This window comes from Elaeis guineensis, chromosome 9 (genome assembly GCF_000442705.2).
Source record: "Elaeis guineensis isolate ETL-2024a chromosome 9, EG11, whole genome shotgun sequence".
Classification (NCBI taxonomy): domain Eukaryota; kingdom Viridiplantae; phylum Streptophyta; class Magnoliopsida; order Arecales; family Arecaceae; genus Elaeis; species Elaeis guineensis.
The window spans coordinates 8772185-8790650 of NC_026001.2; the positions used below are offsets into that span (position 1 = coordinate 8772185).

The following is an 18466-nucleotide window of genomic DNA, read 5'->3' on the forward strand; positions in this document are numbered from 1 at the left end:
GATATAATATAATATAATATTATATTTATTGGTGCAAAAATCTGCCTGCGTCGGAGAAGCAGGAGTCGAGGGAATCGCGGTCGTCGTCGGAACCTGCAAAAGAAGTCTAAACCGGAGGTGGGGTTGCTCCGGCAAGATCCTCCGACGCTCAAGTCAGTTCTCTACCTCAATAAGAATGGAGTGCTCGAACAAAAATTTTAGCAGAGTTTCTAGGTAAAAATGAGAGCTTAGAGAATAACGTATCTGGGGTCCCCCTTTTATAGGCGGAGGGAGCAACAGATTGATAGCGATGTCTGTAACCGTCTGGTCATGGGCTGTCCAGGGTCAGGCGGAGTTTGTTGCGAAGAGTAGTGGAGTAGACCCGTGGCTATCACCGAAGCGTGCCACGTGGAGTCTGCCGCAGGGAGTGGAGCGGCGTCCGTTGTCGCGACTTGCCAGAGGATGGAAGAATCGCGCGGTATCCATCGCAGAAAGTGGAGCAGGATCGTGGGCATCAGAGCGGTCTGCCAGGGAGTAATGGAGCTGCGTGGAATCCGTCGCAGGTAGTGGAGCAGGATCATGGCCGTTGCTGCGTCACGCCAGGGAGTGCAGACCTGTCGGTTGAAGTTCGGCTGGAGTGTCTGGCGGAGAGGGGTGGTTAGCTATCCATTTGAGAGGAGCCCGGAGTCCGACGCCCGGAAGAGTCCAGATGAAGTCTTCCTTTAGCCGAAGTCGGAGACGAGGCCCGGCTCCCGCAGGGGTCCGGGCAGAGTCTTCCTGCAATTAAAGTCAGGGGCAAAGTCCGGCTCCCGTAGGAGTCCGGACGAAGCTTACCAGCAGTTAAAGTTGGTGACGGAGCCCGACTCCCGTAGGGGTCCGGACGGAGTCTGCTTGCGGTCGGAGTTATGGGCGGAGTCCGGCTCCCGTAGGAGTCCGGACGAGGTCTGTCTGCAGTCGGAGTCAGAGATGAGGCCCGGCTCCCATAGGGGTCCGGGCGGAGTCTTCCTGCAATTAAAGTCAGGGGCGAAGTCTGGCTCCCGTAGGAGTCCGGACGAAGCTTACCAGTAGTTGAAGTTGGTGACGGAGTCCGACTCCCGTAGGGGTCCGGGCGGAGTCTGCCTGCAATTAAAGTCAGGGGCGAAGTCCGGCTCCCGTAGGAGTCCGGACGAAGCTTACCAGCAGTTGAAGTTGGTGATAAAGCCCGGCTCCCGTAGGGGTCCGGGCGGAGTCTACTTGCGGTCGGAGTTGTGGGTGGAGTTGGCTCCCATAGGGGTCCCGACGAGGTCTGTCTGTAGCCGGAGTCGGGGACGAGGCCCGGCTCCCGTAGGGGTCCGGGCGGAGTCTTCCTGCAATTAAAGTCAGGGGCGAGGTCTGGCTCCCATAGGAGTCCGGACGAAGCTTACCAGCAGTTGAAGTAGGTGACGGAGCCCGGCTCCCGTAGGAGTCCGGGCGGAGTCTGCTTGCGGTCGAAGTTGTGGGCGGAGTCCGGCTCCCGTAGGAGTCCCGACGAGATCTGTCTGCAGCCGGAGTCGGGGATGAGGCCCGGCTCCCGTAGGGGTCCGGGCGGAGTCTTCCTGCAATTAAAGTCAGGGGCGAAGTCCGGCTCCTGTAGGAGTCCGGACGAAGCTTACCAGCAGTTGAAGTAGGTGACGGAGCCCGACTCCCGTAGGAGTCCGGGCGGAGTCTGCTTGCGGTCGGAGTTGTGGGCGGAGTCCGGCTCCCATAGGAGTCCCGACGAGGTCTGTCTGCAGCCGGAGTCGGGGATGAGGCCCGGCTCCCATAGGGGTCCGGGCGGAGTCTTCCTGCAATTAAAGTCAGGGGCGAAGTCCAGCTCCCGTAGGAGTCCGGACGAAGCTTACCAGCAATTGAAGTAGGTGACGGAGCCCGGCTCCCGTAGGAGTCCGGGTGGAGTCTGCTTGCGGTCGGAGTTATGGGCAGAGTCCGACTTCCGTAGGAGTCTGGACAAGGTCTGTCTGCAGCCGGAGTTGGGGACGAGGCCCGACTCCCGCAGGGGTCCGGGCGGAATCTTCCTGCAACTAAAGCCAAGGGCAAAGTCCGGCTCCCGTAGGAGTCCGGACGAAGCTTACCAGTAGTTGAAGTTGGTGACGGAGCCCAGCTCCCGTAGGAGTCCGGGCGGAGTCTGCTTGCGGTCGGAGTTGTGGGCAGAGTCCGGCTCCCGTAGGAGTCCCGACGAGGTCTGTCTGCAGCCGGAGTCGGGGACAACTCGTGAGGGTTAATCCCGTTGAGAACTTCGGCTGAGGATATTTTATACCCAACACCAGTCCCCCTACTTTCGAGTTTGAATTTCGAATGAAGTACAGAGAGGTTTGCACAGCTGAAGTTGCCCCCTTGAATCTTGTGCGCGGCCGTCCTCAGATATTTTGGCATTAAATATGCGCGTGCTGGAGTCTTTTCGAATCGGGGTGATACGAAGGGACCCTTCGAAATTCCTGCCGATACGCTGGCCCAGGTACGGCACAGTAATGGCTCTATCAGCCGTCAGCCACTTTTAGCCGCCTGCCGTGGTGAGTGGGACACGTGTCGAGCGCGGGCCGGCCTGAGGGGATTCGCGATCATTATGGCACCGAATCCCAGGGTCTATTTAAACCCGTCCTTCCACCTTTAGGGGCCCTATTCCGCTTGAGAATTCTATCGGTATCTGCCCTTTCTTCGAGAGCCCTGATTCTCTTGGCGTCTTCTTGGGCCATAGGCATCCTTCGAGTCATCCCTGTCCTCGCCCCTCTGCATCCCTCATAGCGATCTAGGTTAGTCCCAGAACCTTCATTTTTCTTCCCACCACTTAGGGGCCTTTTTTTTGCTATTTTTTTCTGTTGTATTCCTCTGAGTTAGTCTCCTGTGACCTCTCGTCCTTTGTCCTGTCCATTTTCTTCGGGATCATCAGGGTCTTCATTTGAAGGTATTCAAATATCTTCCGGTACTTTTGCTTCCGACGGTTCCGAGAGTTCTTCCGCCTCAACCCCCCAGGTCCCCCATTCTGTAGATGAACCCGTACCAGGGGCGGGGCCTCGTCCGATTTTTGCGCCAGGTGCCATTCCCTGCTCCTTGACTCCGGATGAACTCCTGCTGATAAGGATTCAGTACGGAGTTCCTCCGGAGTATGACCTGGAGCTTCCTGGCCCCTCCGATCGGGCTAGCACTCCCCCACCCGGTCGCTTTTGCCTGTATCAGGAGGCGTTCCGTGCCGGACTCCGGCTTCCGCTTTCACCCTTTGTTGTTGCCCTTTTTCGCTTCTTAGACATCTCTTTGGCTTCAGTGGCTCCGAATTCCTTTAGGTTCTTGATTGGGTTTCTTTTCCTTTGCCATGTAGTTGAAGTTCCGCCATCTCTTTCTTTGTTTAGGCATTTTTACACTTTTAAGCATCACCCTTCGACAAAGGACTGGTGGTATTTCTTCTCCCAGTTTGGCAAAAAGAGGTTGCTGAAAGGCGCTCCCTCTTCAATCCACAACTGGAAGGGAAATATCTCTTCATCCACTGCCCGACCCTGAGGCTGGACCTGCCCCCTTGGGGCTCTCTGAGGGACTCTGTCCGTCGGGCTCCCAGCCTGGGAGAGGACGACCTTCAGGCCGCCCGGAAGCTTCTCGCCTACTCCGCTCCTTCCCTTCCCTTCCCAACCTTCTGAGGGAGCAATTTTTATTCAACATCGGCCAGAGCCCCCAGGATCCTGCGAGTACTTCATCTTTTCTTTCTCTTCTTTTCTTCTGTCCTTCTTCTTTTTCTTTCTTTTTCTTCTCTCTTCTTCCTTCTCTTTCTTTTTCTTTCTTTTTTTTTTTGTGCCACTGCTTCCTTTTTCATCCCAGTATTGATTTCTGATCTCTCTCCCTTTTATTTTTTTTTATTATTTTTTTTTTTAAGAATGGATACCGAAGCAGCACGGATGCTCGCCAGGGGCCTCAAGGCCCACAAAAGAAAAGGTGCCGCGATCTCCAGATCAGCAAAGAAGGCTAGAATGGAGGAGACGAGCCTGGCCACGCCTGTCCAGGCGGCCCCCGCGATCGACGTTCCTTCGGACGTCGAACCAACGGCCCCTGGGCCTCTTCAAGGAGTCCGCCGACTGGGGCTCCCGTTTCGGGGGTCTGCTCCATGGAGGCACCCGTAGCCGAGAGGGGGAGGAGAAGGAAGTCGGTGGCCCGCAGGGTGGGTAGCCACCGAGCCACCGCTGACGAGTCCCTCAGTTTCGAAAAGGAGCCGGAGAATCCCTTCAATGACAGGGACCTGATCAAGCGGTTGATCGACGGCTGTATTCTGCCTGAAGTCGTCGAGAGGATCGACCGCGCCGATCCTGAGCAGTGGGTTTGGGACTCTCTAGGGTCCTTCCTCGAGGTAAACAAATCTTCATTTAACCGGCTATTCGACCCTTGTTCTGATCCCCTAGCCATCCTTGTAGATTGGGCAGCAGCTCCTCGCCAATATCGAGGCGACAAATCGGGCGAGGAGGGATGCCATCCAGGTGGAGGAGCATCGCCGGGCCGAGGTCGCTCGCCTCAAAGAAAAGGCAGTCGAAGTAGTCGCCCTCCAAGAGGCCTTGGAAAGAGAGAAACAAGCCCGGGAGGAGGAGAAGCAGACCTTGGAGGAGACAGTGAGAAAGGCGGAGGCCGAGGTCGCCAATTTGGCTGAGCAGATTCCAGTCCTGGTCTCGGAGGCCAGGGTTCTTACGGTAGAGGAGTTCAAGGCCTCCACGGAGATGAGGGACCTGAATGTCCGATTCAGCCAGGAGGCATTCATCAAGGGATTCGAGCTCTGCCAGGAGAAGGTGGCCAGAAAATTTTCGGAGCTCGACCTCAGCTTCCTGGGTGAGGAGTCTGAAGATAAGGTCAGTCCCTCTCCCGCTACCACTGCTGCCGCAGCCCCCCTTCCAGGAACATCGAGCTCTCCAACTCCTGCTTCTAAGGTCTGAGACCTCCGATCTTGTATCTTTCTTTTACTGCTATTTTTCTTTTCCTTTTTGTCTTCAAGAATCATTCAATCAATAAAGTTGAATTTCTTATCGTAGATGGCTTCTCCTTCCTTCCTTTCTTCTCTCTGCTTTTCTTTCTGTGATGAGATGCATCTTGACGCTTTGTCTCCCAATGGCAGTGCCCTGCCGAAGCACTTTCCCTGCCCCTGGGGATCCCGCTGAAGTCCACGATCCGCGACTGAGGAAGGAAGTTCTTCATTTGACAAAAGGGGCGAAGAAGATGGAAGGCGAGCTTCGCAGGTTGAGAGAGGGTCATTCTGAAGCCACCGCGGAGGCCACCCGCTTTTGGAATCTCCACATGAAGGGGATCATGGAGTATAGCCGGAGGAAGGCAGACTTCGCGAAGGAGCTTGAGGAATACAAGAAGAGCGCCAGCGATCGAATTTGGGCTCAAGCTGCCAAGATTAGTGCTCTCAGAGTGGAACTGTCGGCTGCGAAGGAGAGGATCGGCCAGCTGGAAGGAAGTTCGTCCCAGCTCTTGGCTCGGTCCGACGGCGACCGGGAGTGGTCGAAGAAGGTCTTCGACCTTCAGCAGCAGTTTCAGGACGCCGAGGTGAGCCACGACGTGCATCGGGCCGGTTGGCGCAGGCAGGTGGATGAATATAAAGGGAGACTCAGGGTGGCGGCCGACGAAGTCGCCCGTCTTCAGAGGCAGCTGGCTGACAGGGCTCAGCTTACTTCTGCTCGGAATTCTAATGAACTCCAGTCCCTAAGAGAAACCATCGAAGGGCTTTCTGTTGCCCTCGGGGAAAGGACGGCTGAGCTGCAGTAATTGAAGATCCAGCTGGCATACGAGCAGCAGACCGTCACGGATGCAGAGGCAGAATCTGAGGTCCTGAGAAAGAGGCATCGAGAGGTGGAGACCGAAAGCCAGCGACTTCATCGGGCGCTCCAGGATGCGCTGCTGAAAAAGAGAGAGCTAGAAGAAGAAGTTGAGAATCTGAGGCAATCCTGGATAAGGGGTGGAGTAGATAATTCTAGGTCGGAAGGAGCAGAGCTTCCCTAGGGCTCTTCTTGGCCTTCCATCTTTTCATGTATACATTTTTTCTTTTGTTGTTTTGTCTCGCTTTTGTCATTTTGCTTTTCTTCCTTTGGCCTTCTGGGCTTCATGGTGTATATTTCGCAAATGGAATGAAAAGGAGATTTTGTATTACCTCGTCTGCATATTGTATTAAATTATCGTCCGTCGAACTTCTCTTGTCGTTCGACTTGTCCGATGTTGACGTCGATTGGAGGTGCCCAGTCGTCGATGCGCTGGTTTGCTTTCCTCATCGTTCATGGCCGTAGGCTCGAGCTTGGTGGTCCGAACTCCGCATTACTTCGGAGGCGTCGCTGTCTTCTTAACCTGTGTCGAGAGCCTTCTTAGAGGCCGGGGGTGTTTGGTAGGAACTTTCCATCTTTGTTGAGACGAGGTTCCTTAGGTCTTTGGTGTGGTTTGTCCTTCATCTGTTTTCGACATAGTTCGTCGCTCTTTCTTTTTAATTTTTCTCCTCTTTTCAGAGTGAGGGCCCTCCCCTTGCTTTTTGCGGGGTTGCGTAGAAGTGTGAAGGTGCCGCTGAGGGGCCTTTCCCCTTCATCCGATCTTGTTGGACGGCCGGGTTTCATCACCGTCAGGACGAGGTTCTCCTTCCATTCCTGACGTAGTCGATCTCAGCTCAGGTTAGGACGAGATTCTCCTCCTGTTCCCAACGGGGCCGCGGGGGCACATAAGGGCCACTACAAGGGTCTCTCCCCCCATCCGGTCTAAAAGAATCGGGCCTTCGACTTTGCTCATGTCAGGACGAGATTCTCCTCCTGTTCTTGACCTGGCTGTGGGGGCGCATTAGGGCGTTGTAAGGCCTCTCCTCCCATCCGGTCTAAAAGAACCGGGCCTTTGACTTTGCTCATGTCAGGATGAGGTTCTCCTCCTATTTCTGACATGACTGTGGGGGCGCATTAGGACGTTGTAAGGCCTCTCCTCCCATCCGGTCTAAAAGAACTGGGCCTTTGACTTTGCTCATGTCAGGACGAGGTTCTCCTCCTGTTCCTGACATGGCTGTGGGGGCGCATTAGGACGTTGTAAGGCCTCTCCCCCAATCCGATCTCAAGATAATCGAACTTTCATTTTAGTTATGTTAGGATGAGGTTCTCCTCCCGTTCCTAACATAACCTTGTTTAAATTGTTTGAAGGGGTTATCCCCAGTCGTAACAAATCCATGCCAAATGGGAGGAGCATGCAAAGTCGAAAGGAATTTAGATTCAGGGCAAAGTCGTAAGCGATACATTTACAGATTTTCGAGTTCCATGGTCGTGGAAGGTCTGCTCCTCCTTGAGGCCCTCCGACGATGGAGTCGATGGTCCCAATTGGAGGCCGATCTCTGAACTGCTCCTCCCTCCTTGGCGGGTCAGGTTACGGCAAGGCCCTTGGCCGATCTTCTCTACCCTCAGGCCGGCATCGGATGAACCTGTCGAGTCGACCTCGCCAGATGAGCTCCTCGATCTTATCTCGGAGCTGGATGCATTCCTCCGTGTCGTGGCCATGGTCGCGGTGGTAGAGACAGAACTTATTGGGGTTGCGCTTTCCAGGGTGTGTGCGCATCCTCTCTGGCCTAGGGAGCTGCTCCCTGACCTCCATCAGTACCTGGGTCTTCGAGGCATTGAGGGGGCGTAGTTGTAGAATCTTCTCGGTGGAGAACCCCGCCGAACCCCGCGATCCGGACTTCTCTACCTACGTACCCGAGGTGGAGTATGGGCACGCTTGTGCCCAGGAGGGGATCGAGAACGCGGCCGAGCTTCTCTCAACCTTTTTTCGACTGCGGGCTTACTCGAGTCTCCCGCCTGCCGCTCTCTCGCAGTCTCCTCATCCTTCATTTTGAAGGCTTCTTTCGCTCGGACGTACCCTTCAGTCCGAGCCAACAAATCAGCAAAATCCCTGGGGTACTTCTTCTCCAGGGAGAACAAAAGGTCATTCTTCTGAAGGCCGCCCTTCAGAGTGGCCATTGCGACTGATTGGTCCAAATTTCGGACCTCCAGCGCAGCGACATTGAAACGGTTGATGTAGGCCCGAATGGACTCCCCTTCCCTCTACTTGATATTGATGAGGGACTCCGAACCCTTCCGGGGGTGCCGGCTGCTGACAAAATGGGCCACGAATTGGTGGCTCATCTGATCGAAGAAAAAGATGGTACCCGACTTCAACGTCGAGTACCAATTTTTCGCCGCTCCCTTCAAGGTGGATGGGAAGGCTCGGCATAGAATAGCGTCGGGAGTGTCATGAAGCAGCATCATCGTCCGGAAGGCTTCCAGATGATCAACCGGATCCGAAGTCCTGTCGTAGCTTTCGAACTGGGGGAGTTTGAAGTTTGGTGGGATCGGTTCCTGCATGATCATTTGAGAAAAGGGAGGGTCAGTGCAAATATCCTCACCATAAGTGGGGAGAGCGTGGCGGAGTTTTTCGATCCGTCGGTTCATCTCTTGGAGTCTCCGATCCAGAAAATCCTCTCGACTTTGGGTCTCGAGGGTCCTCTGGCAGAATGGGGGCAGGGATCTTCCAGGGGTGGAGTTGTGATCCGATTGAGGACTCTCCACCCTCGGGTTCGTCTTCCCAGGAAAGATGGGACGGCTGGCCCAAGTGGCCTGCCCCACCGCCGAATTCTGGTGTTCCGATGACACCCTTTCCAGGCGCACTGATGCCTGCAGCTGCTACTGCTGCTGCATGCCCTGCACAGCTTCAGTGAGGACTCTGACCTGCTGCACTAGCAGATCAAACTGCTCCGCGCCGACCGCCATCGCCAGAGGAGGAGGAGGAGGTTGGAAAACAGGAGGTGAGGCCGGAGAGCCTGAGATCTGGCTGCGGAGGCCGTGGATCGTCGCATGGACGCCTTGCGGGGAGGCATCGAGCAAAGACCAAGTAGAGGAAGGAGGAGAGGATGTCGAAAAAGATGTCCGGAGGCGATCCCATTGAGCGCTCCTTTAAGAACAAGGATACTGCGAAGACACAGGCCCTTCCTCTAGCGCCAATCCTGTTGGTGCAAAAATCTGCCTGCGTCGGAGAAGCTGGAGTCGAGGGAGTCGCGGTCGTCGCCGGGACCTGCAAAAGAAGTCTAAACCGGAGGTGGGGTTGCTCCGGCAAGACCCTCCGACGCTCAAGTCAGTTCTCTGCCTCAACAAGAATGGAGTGTTCGAATAAAAATTTTAGCAGAGTTTCTAGGTAAAAATGAGAGCTTAGAGAATAACGTATCTGGGGTCCTCCTTTTATAGGCGGAGAGAGCAACAGACTGATAGCGATGTCTGTAACTGTCTGGTCGTGGGATGCCCAGGGTCAGGCGGAGTTTGTTGCGAAGAGTAATGGAGTAGACCCGTGGCTATCACCGAAGCGCGCCACGTGGAGTCTGCCGCAGAGAGTGGAGCGGCGTCCGTTGTCGCGACTTGACAAAGGATGGAAGAATCATGCGGTATCCGTCACAGGAAGTGGAGCAGGATCGTGGGCATCATAGCGGTCTGCCAGGGAGTAATGGAGCCGCGTGAAATCTGTCGCAGGTAGTGAAGCAGGATCGTGGCTGTTGCTGCATCACGCCAGGGAGTGCAGACCTGTCGGCTGAAATTCGGCTGGAGTGTCTGGCGGAGAGGGGTGGTTAGCTATCCATTTGAGAGGAGCCCGGAGTCCGGTGCTCGTAAGAGTCCGAACGAAGTCTTCCTTTAGCCGAAGTCGGAGATGAGGCCCGGCTCCCGTAGGGGTACGGGCGGAGTCTTCCTGCAATTAAAGTCAGGGGCGAAGTCCGGCTCCCGTAAGAGTCCGGATGAAGCTTACCAGCAGTTGAAGTTGGTGACGGAGCCCGGCTCCCGTAGGGGTCCGGTGGAGTCTGCTTGCGGTCGGAGTTGTGGGCGGAGTCCGACTCCCGTAGGAGTCCAGACGAGGTCTGTCTGCAGCCGGAGTCGGGGACGAGGTCGGCTCCCGTAGGGGTCCGGGCGGAGTCTTCCTGCAATTAAAGTCAAGGGCGAAGTCCAGCTCCCGTAGGAGTCCGAACGAAGCTTACCAGTAGTTGAAGTTGGTGACGGAGCCCGGCTTCCGTAGGGGTCCGGGCGGAGTCTGCCTGCAATTAAAGTCAGGGGCGAAGTCCGGCTCCCGTAGGAGTCCTGACGAAGCTTACCAGCAGTTGAAGTTGGTGACGGAGCCCGGCTCCCTTAGGGGTCCGGGCGGAGTCTGCTTGCGGTCGGAGTTGTGGGCAAAGTCCGGCTCCCGTAGGAGTCCCGACGAGGTCTGTCTGCAGCCGGAGTCGGGGACGAGGCCCGGCTCCCGTAGGGGTCCGGGCGGAGTCTTCCTGCAATTAAAGTCAGGGGCGAAGTCCGGCTCCTGTAGGAGTCCGGACGAAGCTTACCAGCAGTTGAAGTAGGTGACGGAGCCCGGCTCCCGTAGGAGTCCGGGCGGAGTCTGCTTGCGGTCGAAGTTGTGGGCGGAGTCCGGCTCCCGTAGGAGTCCCGACGAGATCTGTCTGCAGCCGGAGTCGGGGACGAGGCCCGGCTCCCGTAGGGGTCCGGGCGGAGTCTTCCTGCAATTAAAGTCAGGGGCGAAGTCCGGCTCCTGTAGGAGTCCGGACGAAGCTTACCAGCAGTTGAAGTAGGTGACGGAGCCCGACTCCCGTAGGAGTCCGGGCGGAGTCTGCTTGCGGTCGGAGTTGTGGGCGGAGTCCGGCTCCCATAGGAGTCCGACGAGGTCTGTCTGCAGCCGGAGTCGGGGATGAGGCCCGGCTCCCATAGGGGTCCGGGCGGAGTCTTCCTGCAATTAAAGTCAGGGGCGAAGTCCAGCTCCCGTAGGAGTCCGGACGAAGCTTACCAGCAGTTGAAGTAGGTGACGGAGCCCGGCTCCCGTAGGAGTCCGGGTGGAGTCTGCTTGCGGTCGGAGTTATGGGCGGAGTCCGACTTCCGTAGGAGTCTGGACAAGGTCTGTCTGCAGCCGGAGTTGGGGACGAGGCCCGCTCCCGCAGGGGTCCGGGCGGAATCTTCCTGCAACTAAAGTCAGGGGCGAAGTCCGGCTCCCGTAGGAGTCCGGACGAAGCTTACCAGCAGTTGAAGTTGATGACGGAGCCTGGTTCCCGTAGGATTCCGGACGGAGTCTGCTTGCGGTCGGAGTTGTGGGCGGAGTCCGGTTCCCGTAGGAGTTCCGACGAGGTCTGTCTGCAGCCGGAGTCGGGGATGACTCGTGAGGGTTAATCCCGTTGAGAACTTCGGCTGAGGGTATTTTATACCCAACAATATTATATGGTAGCATAATAATATAAAATAATATAATAATATACTACTATACCATTATAACAATAAATATAATATAATATATTTGTTATCAGTTAATAATTATAACATAATATTTTCATCTGATTTTATAATTATTTTATATTAATATATTACTATATATATAATATTATTAAAATATGAATTGAATATTATTATTTTAATATATTATATAATATATTTTATAATTTTGCTCATTCAAACAATCTTTCAACATATTTTTGAAAATGCTTTTGGAGTAAGGCCAGGGGTATATCTCTCATGTAATAAAAGCAGTCACCTTCTTTCGTACAAATCCACTATTAAACCATCTAATGATCACTTTGATATTTATATCGAGAAATGGATGATGGTATGTAGAGTATTTTAAAATCTATATATTGGATGATCCAACAATGGATATGTATCAAAAAAAAAAAAAAAAATTCTTCTTTCATGTCAAAAATATGGCCCTATATTATAGAAAAATATTTTAAATTAAAATTATTTTTAATAAAAATTTTAAATTTTTTTAGATTTTTTTAATAAAATATTTATCTAAATTTTATAAATATTTATTTTTTTAAATTCAAGAGAGTGCTTTTGGCATCTGTTTTTAAGTCTTTTTTGATCCGTTCCTACGAGAAAATATTTTTTACGGTGATACTATGTTAAACTTACCGTAATTCAATAAAAATATTTATATTTTATCAAATATTATATATGTTATTAATTCTTGTGAATGATGTCTCGTATTAGCCATCGATTTTTTATTTTTAATTGGGTTGCGATAATTTTGAGGTGATTGGTTCCTACCTGGTCTTTCTCTCAGTGTTTTTTCCATACGTACGTTATTTCTGTCACGCCCCAAATTCGAGACATAACACGGCCATGCTATCGAGGGATGGAGCCCACGATAACAGAAGCCAATCCATCATAATCATCTAAAATCCATCAAATAAAAAGATTCAATTCTATTATTCATCAAATAGTCGAACCAATACTGGTTCAGAGCATCTAAATCCAAAAGCAAGTACTAACCCGAATCTCAACATTTATAAATAACTACAAATTCATGATTATAAAATAAATTAAACTTCTGCTATCAAATTTTCAAGCTTGCTATACAGATCTCCAAGCCTGGATTCCTTTTGCCGATCCTAACCTTATTCCTTTGTTCAAACAAAAAAGAATATGAGCTACACTAGCCCAGTAAGTAAAACTTGCGCTTCCTTATCGATCAAGCATAAGTTTTTCATGATAATGTAATATTTAAAAAATAACAGATAATACAAAATAAAGTATTTCATAGAGCATATAACAAAATAAGTTATAAACTCATCATGAATGCATAAATCATGTATATTTACAATCATGAATCGTAAATCATTTTCATCGTGTATTCATGTCATATTTAAAATATTGCTCACAGATATTCGTGCTAAGGTCACTATTATACCCTGACAGGGTCATATTTCTTAATCGACAGAGTTCTTAATTCATGTGCCAACTTTATACCCGCTGGCAGGGCCATGTTTCGTGTGGATACTAGCTCCGGATGTCGACCTTTCCGAAGGGATTCATTCATAGCCATCTGAGAGCCTTTGAAATCATTATATCTTTTTCTTAAAGCATACATATACATAGATGGAAAAATATAAAATTCATGCTTCATAATCATGCTATTTTCATAAGACATATTCATGAAATCAATGCTCATAATAAAACATACTTTTTCATATCACATATGCCGATCCTTATTTTATGAAAAATTATGATTTCATCAATAGTAATTCTTTGCATAAAAACATGATCATTTAAAAATAAATAAGGAGCATAAGATCTACTTACTCATTCATTTTAGATCTTCAAACTTCGTTAGAAGAATCAGCTAATCCTATTTAAAATATCAAATAATCATCAATTTCTATTCTATGAATATAATAAGATTACATCATAAGAAAAGAGGACTGTTGACCGGATGTGTCGGACCATCCAAATACCAGGACAATTTAGGATCTCTGATCTGAGGGTCAGATTTAAGTAACTTAATCAAGAAATTGTGAAGCACAGATTAGATCAAGATCAATCAATAGAGTTCATTAATAATAAATTTGAAAGATACTTGATATGATCAAATGAGATTGACATACAGCACGGATATTAAAGCAACTTTGGATCATCTTGTTAGAGTCAATATGAATCCCTAAAAGATGAAGGCATGACTTGGTACAGGATTCATAGACCTTTTTAGAGAGAGAAAGTCAATTATGAGAGAGAAAGTAGAGAGAGAAAGTGGAGAGAGAATCTTCGTATCCTTCAAAAGTGGCAATCATGATTGAGATCATCAGAGGTTATATCAGGATGACTTAATATGGATTAACTATGATCGATATTATTAATTTGAATAAGGATTGGATCGAGATCCAATCTACTGCACGAATTTCGAAGCAGTCTCAGGTCATCATATTTTATCTCAAGTTTATCCTAGGGTCTATAAAGCAATCAGAGAGAGAGAATGACCCTAGAGAGATAAAATTCATAAAAAGAGATAAAAGGTCTAGAGAGAGAAAATAGGAAAAAAATTTAGAAAGAGAATTTAAAGAGAGAAAATGTAGAGAGAAGGTAGAGAGAGAAAGTCCAATTCTAGAGAGAGAAAAACTTAAGAGAGAGAGATGAGAGAAATTTTCTCTCACATATATTTTTTTTATTATTATTATTATTTTCTTTTTCTTTTTTTTTTTCTTTTCTTTTTCTTTTTTTTTTTTCTTTTCTTTTTCTTTTTCCTTTTTCTTTTCTTTTCACGGGAGCAGAGGACCTGTGTGGTTCTCTTCTTCACGGAACAGGGAGGTCCTTCCTCCCCATTGTTCCCGAACTAAGGGCCTCGCCCCCAACTAACCACCACTCCGACCGATGGAGCAGTCCCCGACGACGTCAAGAGATCGGGTCTGGTGACCGACGACGGCAAACAGTGACGGAAAGAAAAAAAATAAGGTAACATGGAGAAAACAGGGGATCTTCTTTGAAATTTATTTCCAGCAAAATCGATGGCCGACGGTGAGGTCTGGGGTCGTGAGAAAATGAGCAAGAGAGAGAAAAGGAAGGATTGGGACCTTACCTTGGTTCCGGTGGCATCTCCGGTCTTGATTTTCGGTGGGCACGATGAAGGCAATCAACGACTCCATCGAAAGAAAAGAGGGAGAAAGAAGAGAGAGAAAGCCTGATGTTTTCATGGCTTGCTTAAGATAAAGAAGAGGGAATTTATAGATGGGATCTAGGGCTCCTAGAGTCTCAATCTCATTCTGATTCAAAGAGGAAAGACGGACTCTATCAGGAGTCCTCTTCCATTTTTTTTTATTATTATTATTATTTTTTTTAATCTGAATTATTACGATCTCCGTTCGGAGTACAAAAGGGTTTTCTGTTTTTTAAATAAATAAATAAAAACTTTGCAATCGAGGTGACGGCAGCTTTCTTCGCAAGATAGCTAGCTTCAGATACGATGGAGTTGAACCCAAGAGAGGTATAGCTTAAGCTCTTCTGTCACAACAAAGCCAGGAGAAATGGAGAGGTATGCTCATGTCTTCTTCCTTCTTTCATTCCTCTTCTTGTGCTGTTTCTCTTTCTTCTTTGTTTATGGTTTGGCTGCCGGTTCGTTCCAACTAGTCCAAGACCAAAGAGAGATCATGACTAATCTCTCTAATCTCTTTAATCTCTGTTGTGGGTTGTGGGATACCACCACGGACCCTTGCAGTTGGGATGGGGTGACCTGCTCCCCTGCGCCCTCCTCCGTTGTGGCCTCTCTCTCGTTGTCCGGCTTCGGCCTCTCTACCACCAACTCCTCCTTGGTCGCCCGCTTGTTTGACCTCCTCTGCGGCCTACACGACCTCAAGTCCCTCGACCTCTCTCAGACCTCTCTCACCACCATCCCCAGCTCCTACTTCTCCAACTGTAGTGGGCTCTCCCGATTGCAGTCCCTCAATCTCAGCTACAATGGTTGGAGCGGTCCTCTGCCTAGTTTCTCGAGTTTTGGGGCTTTGCAGTCCTTGGATTTATCTTATAATTCCTTATACTGAGACGTGGATTCCGGGCTGGAAAAGCTCACAAGATTGAAACTTTTGAATCTTTCCTTCAATTTCTTCAACGGTACCATCCCAGCTCGAGTTGGTGGTGCAACAGTTCCGAGCTTGGAGGTTCTGGTGCTCTCCGTCAATCGTTTTCACGGCGAAATCCCCGAACGGATTTTTGACTATGAGAACCTCACGTTGCTGGATCTCTGTGAAAATAAGCTAACTGGGTCTATTCCGGATGGGATCGCGAGGCTTTCCAAGTTGGAAGTTCTCCGCCTTTCTTTCAGTCTTCTCAATGGGAGAATCCAAAAAGTAGTATGGCAATGATCAAGACCCTGTCTCAGTTCACTGCCAACCAGAACTATTTCAGTGGCTCGATTCCTCGTGGAATTACTACTCATGTGAGTGTTTTGGACCTCAGCTATAATAGTCTCACCGGGGAGATCCCATCAGACCTCCTGTCGCCGCCGAATTTAGAGTTTGTGGATCTCTCCAGCAATCTCCTCGAAGGACCCATACTGGGAATTGGTCACAAAGGCTCTATCGTCTGCAACTTGGCGGTAACAAACTCAATGGAAGCATTCCATCAACAATTGGGAAGCTTTCCAATTTGACATATCTAGAGTTGAATGACAATGTATTGGGTGGAGAGATTTCATCTGGGCTGGGGAATTGTACAAAACTGATGCTGTTGGATCTATCTTCCAATCAGTTTCAAGGGAATTTGACAAAGGCATTGGGTTACCTTGAACAACTAGTGGTCTTGAAGCTTCAAGACAACCAACTTAGTGGAGAAATACCCGATGAACTCCTGAAGTTTCGGAATTTGAGCACTCTTGATCTCAGCCAGAACTTGCTCACTGGTGAGATACCTCCAGCAGTTTTCAACTTAAACAAGCTTTCAGTTCTGAATTTACGAAGCAACAGATTCTATGGTGCAATACCTGATAGCATCAGTAGCTTCGAGAATCTGATACAACTGCAGTTGGCAAACAACAAACTGAATGGAACACTACCAAGCATGCCACGAGCTTGAGGATAGCTCTGAATCTCAGTAGCAACCTCTTCAGTGGATCCATACCTCCATATCTCGGTGCTTTATCTCAGTTGGAGATTCTCGACCTCTCAACATCATTTAGTGGTGAATTCAACCTCTCTTACTACAATTCAAAGCCTGATAGAATTGGATCTCTCTGATAATCAGCTTTCTGGAGTGCTTCCAAATTTTCCTACATTTGTCAAAGTCATAACCACTGGAAATAAGGATCTCATCATCCCAATTTCAAGCTCTAACACCAGTACATATTCAACTAACACTGAAACTAAGATAAAAATTTCTGACGTCCTTGTTATGATTGTGGCTTTTGTTGGAGGCTTCACTGTTTCAGTCTCAGCGGGTGCAGTTATCCAATAGTGCTTGAAGCACGGGAAAAGCAACCGCCAAAATGCAAGGAGACATGCTTTCCACTCCAGCAGACTTTTCCCTGAAAACTCCATTGAGAAATTGAGAAGGTTCCAGCACTGGCAATACTCCAGAAACCTCAGCTAAGAAATGAAAAGTATGATATATATGTTCACATGTAAAGGTAGAAAATGACTATATACATCCTCCAAAAACCTGTCCTACCAACCTTTTTGGATATATTTGAAGGACCAAATATGATTGGATGTCTACTCTTGGATATCCTCATCAACTCAGAGATTCTACTACAAGTTTTTTTCTCCTATTCAACTACTTTTCAGAAATTACGAGAACATGCAAGTTCCAAGTTGTCATGCATCTTGGAAGTTCTCTGTTTCAAGCTTGAAGGGGCACTAACTTTTGGGTGCCAGATAAGTGCAATTATGCAAGCACAGAAGTGCTAACCAAACATAAAATGAGATGACTAGATCACACAGCAGGTCGGCTTCCCAATAAATAGAAGCTTTCGGATGCTATCTTTTGATAAGCGGAGATCGTTACGACCCATCAACCTCTGTTTCTGAAAATAATATGGATATACGATTTCTTTTCTTCTTTTCTTTCTTTTTTTTTTTTTTTTCTTTTTTTGTGATATGTAATTTAGCTATACAATTACAAACCCCAGCAGTGGTATTTATCACCTAATTCCAATGGACACTAGGTCAGACCACTCTTACGGGATCTTCTCTCTTTATAGCGAGCCAATGAGCTGTGACATTTTTTTACAACAAACTCATGTCATTATTATTATTATTACTATTATTTGAAGCAATAACCAACTCATGCCACTCATTAGCTTGTGACATGAGAAAATTCACCAGACAGATTGACAAGTGCTACAAATATGGCTTGTATCAGTTAAGAATATTGACCAAATTTAGGCAAAAATCCAGAACGATGATATTACTGAAAAAAAGTGAGGGACTGGTAATAGCTTAAATTTGATTAGTGTTCATGGACTGTATGTACGTCGCTTTTGTGTTTGTGCAGCCTTGACGATGTGATCATTGAGGTGACGAATTGCCTTGACGCTATTGAATCCTGATCACAGCCATTTGAGCACCAATTCAGCCCTTTCAATGCTTTCCCAAATTTCTAGGATGCCATGGTACAAACACTTGGACACTTATTCTGATTATGCTTCTTGCCATATATCACCGTACCTGAAAAATACCAGGCATAGTCATAGCTGGACAGGATCCATCATCCACTGGCAATCAGAAAAGAAAGGTATCGCTGGTTCCTGCCACTGTCCATATGACCAAGATGCAAAAATATAGTTTTAGTAAAGAAAATGTTGGGTATGGAACCAAAAGATGTCATTATACGGTGATTTCAAATATGAAAGCTGCAGTAAGTTATGAAATTCAATTGGAATTTCGCTAACGAGCAAATTGTGTCCACTAAAGGTGAGCAAAAATCAAATCTGAATCAATCAAATTGGTGAAACCGAACCAAACCATAGGTTTGGTTTGTTTTAAAATTTTATTCGGTTTGGTTTGGTTGGTTTTTGATATATAAAAAATAAGTTTGGATTGATTCAGATTTGTCAGTAAATAAAATTATTTTCAAATCGAATCGGATCGGTTTTAATAAAATGACATCATTTTGATTAGGGTGTTATTTATGTTGGAGTATTAATGTATTAGAAATAATTCTGAATTTATCATATTGTTTATCAATTTGGTTTTGTATTGATTAGCCTTAAACCCTAAATGACTTACTTACTAGAT

The 18466-nt window shown here is 48.4% G+C and overlaps 1 pseudogene; it reads left to right on the forward strand.

The window, feature by feature from the left end:
* The first annotated feature begins 14764 nt into the window (after positions 1 to 14764).
* On the forward strand, positions 14765 to 16709 carry LOC105036686 (uncharacterized; annotated as a pseudogene).
* Positions 16710 to 18466: the final 1757 nt, after the last annotated feature.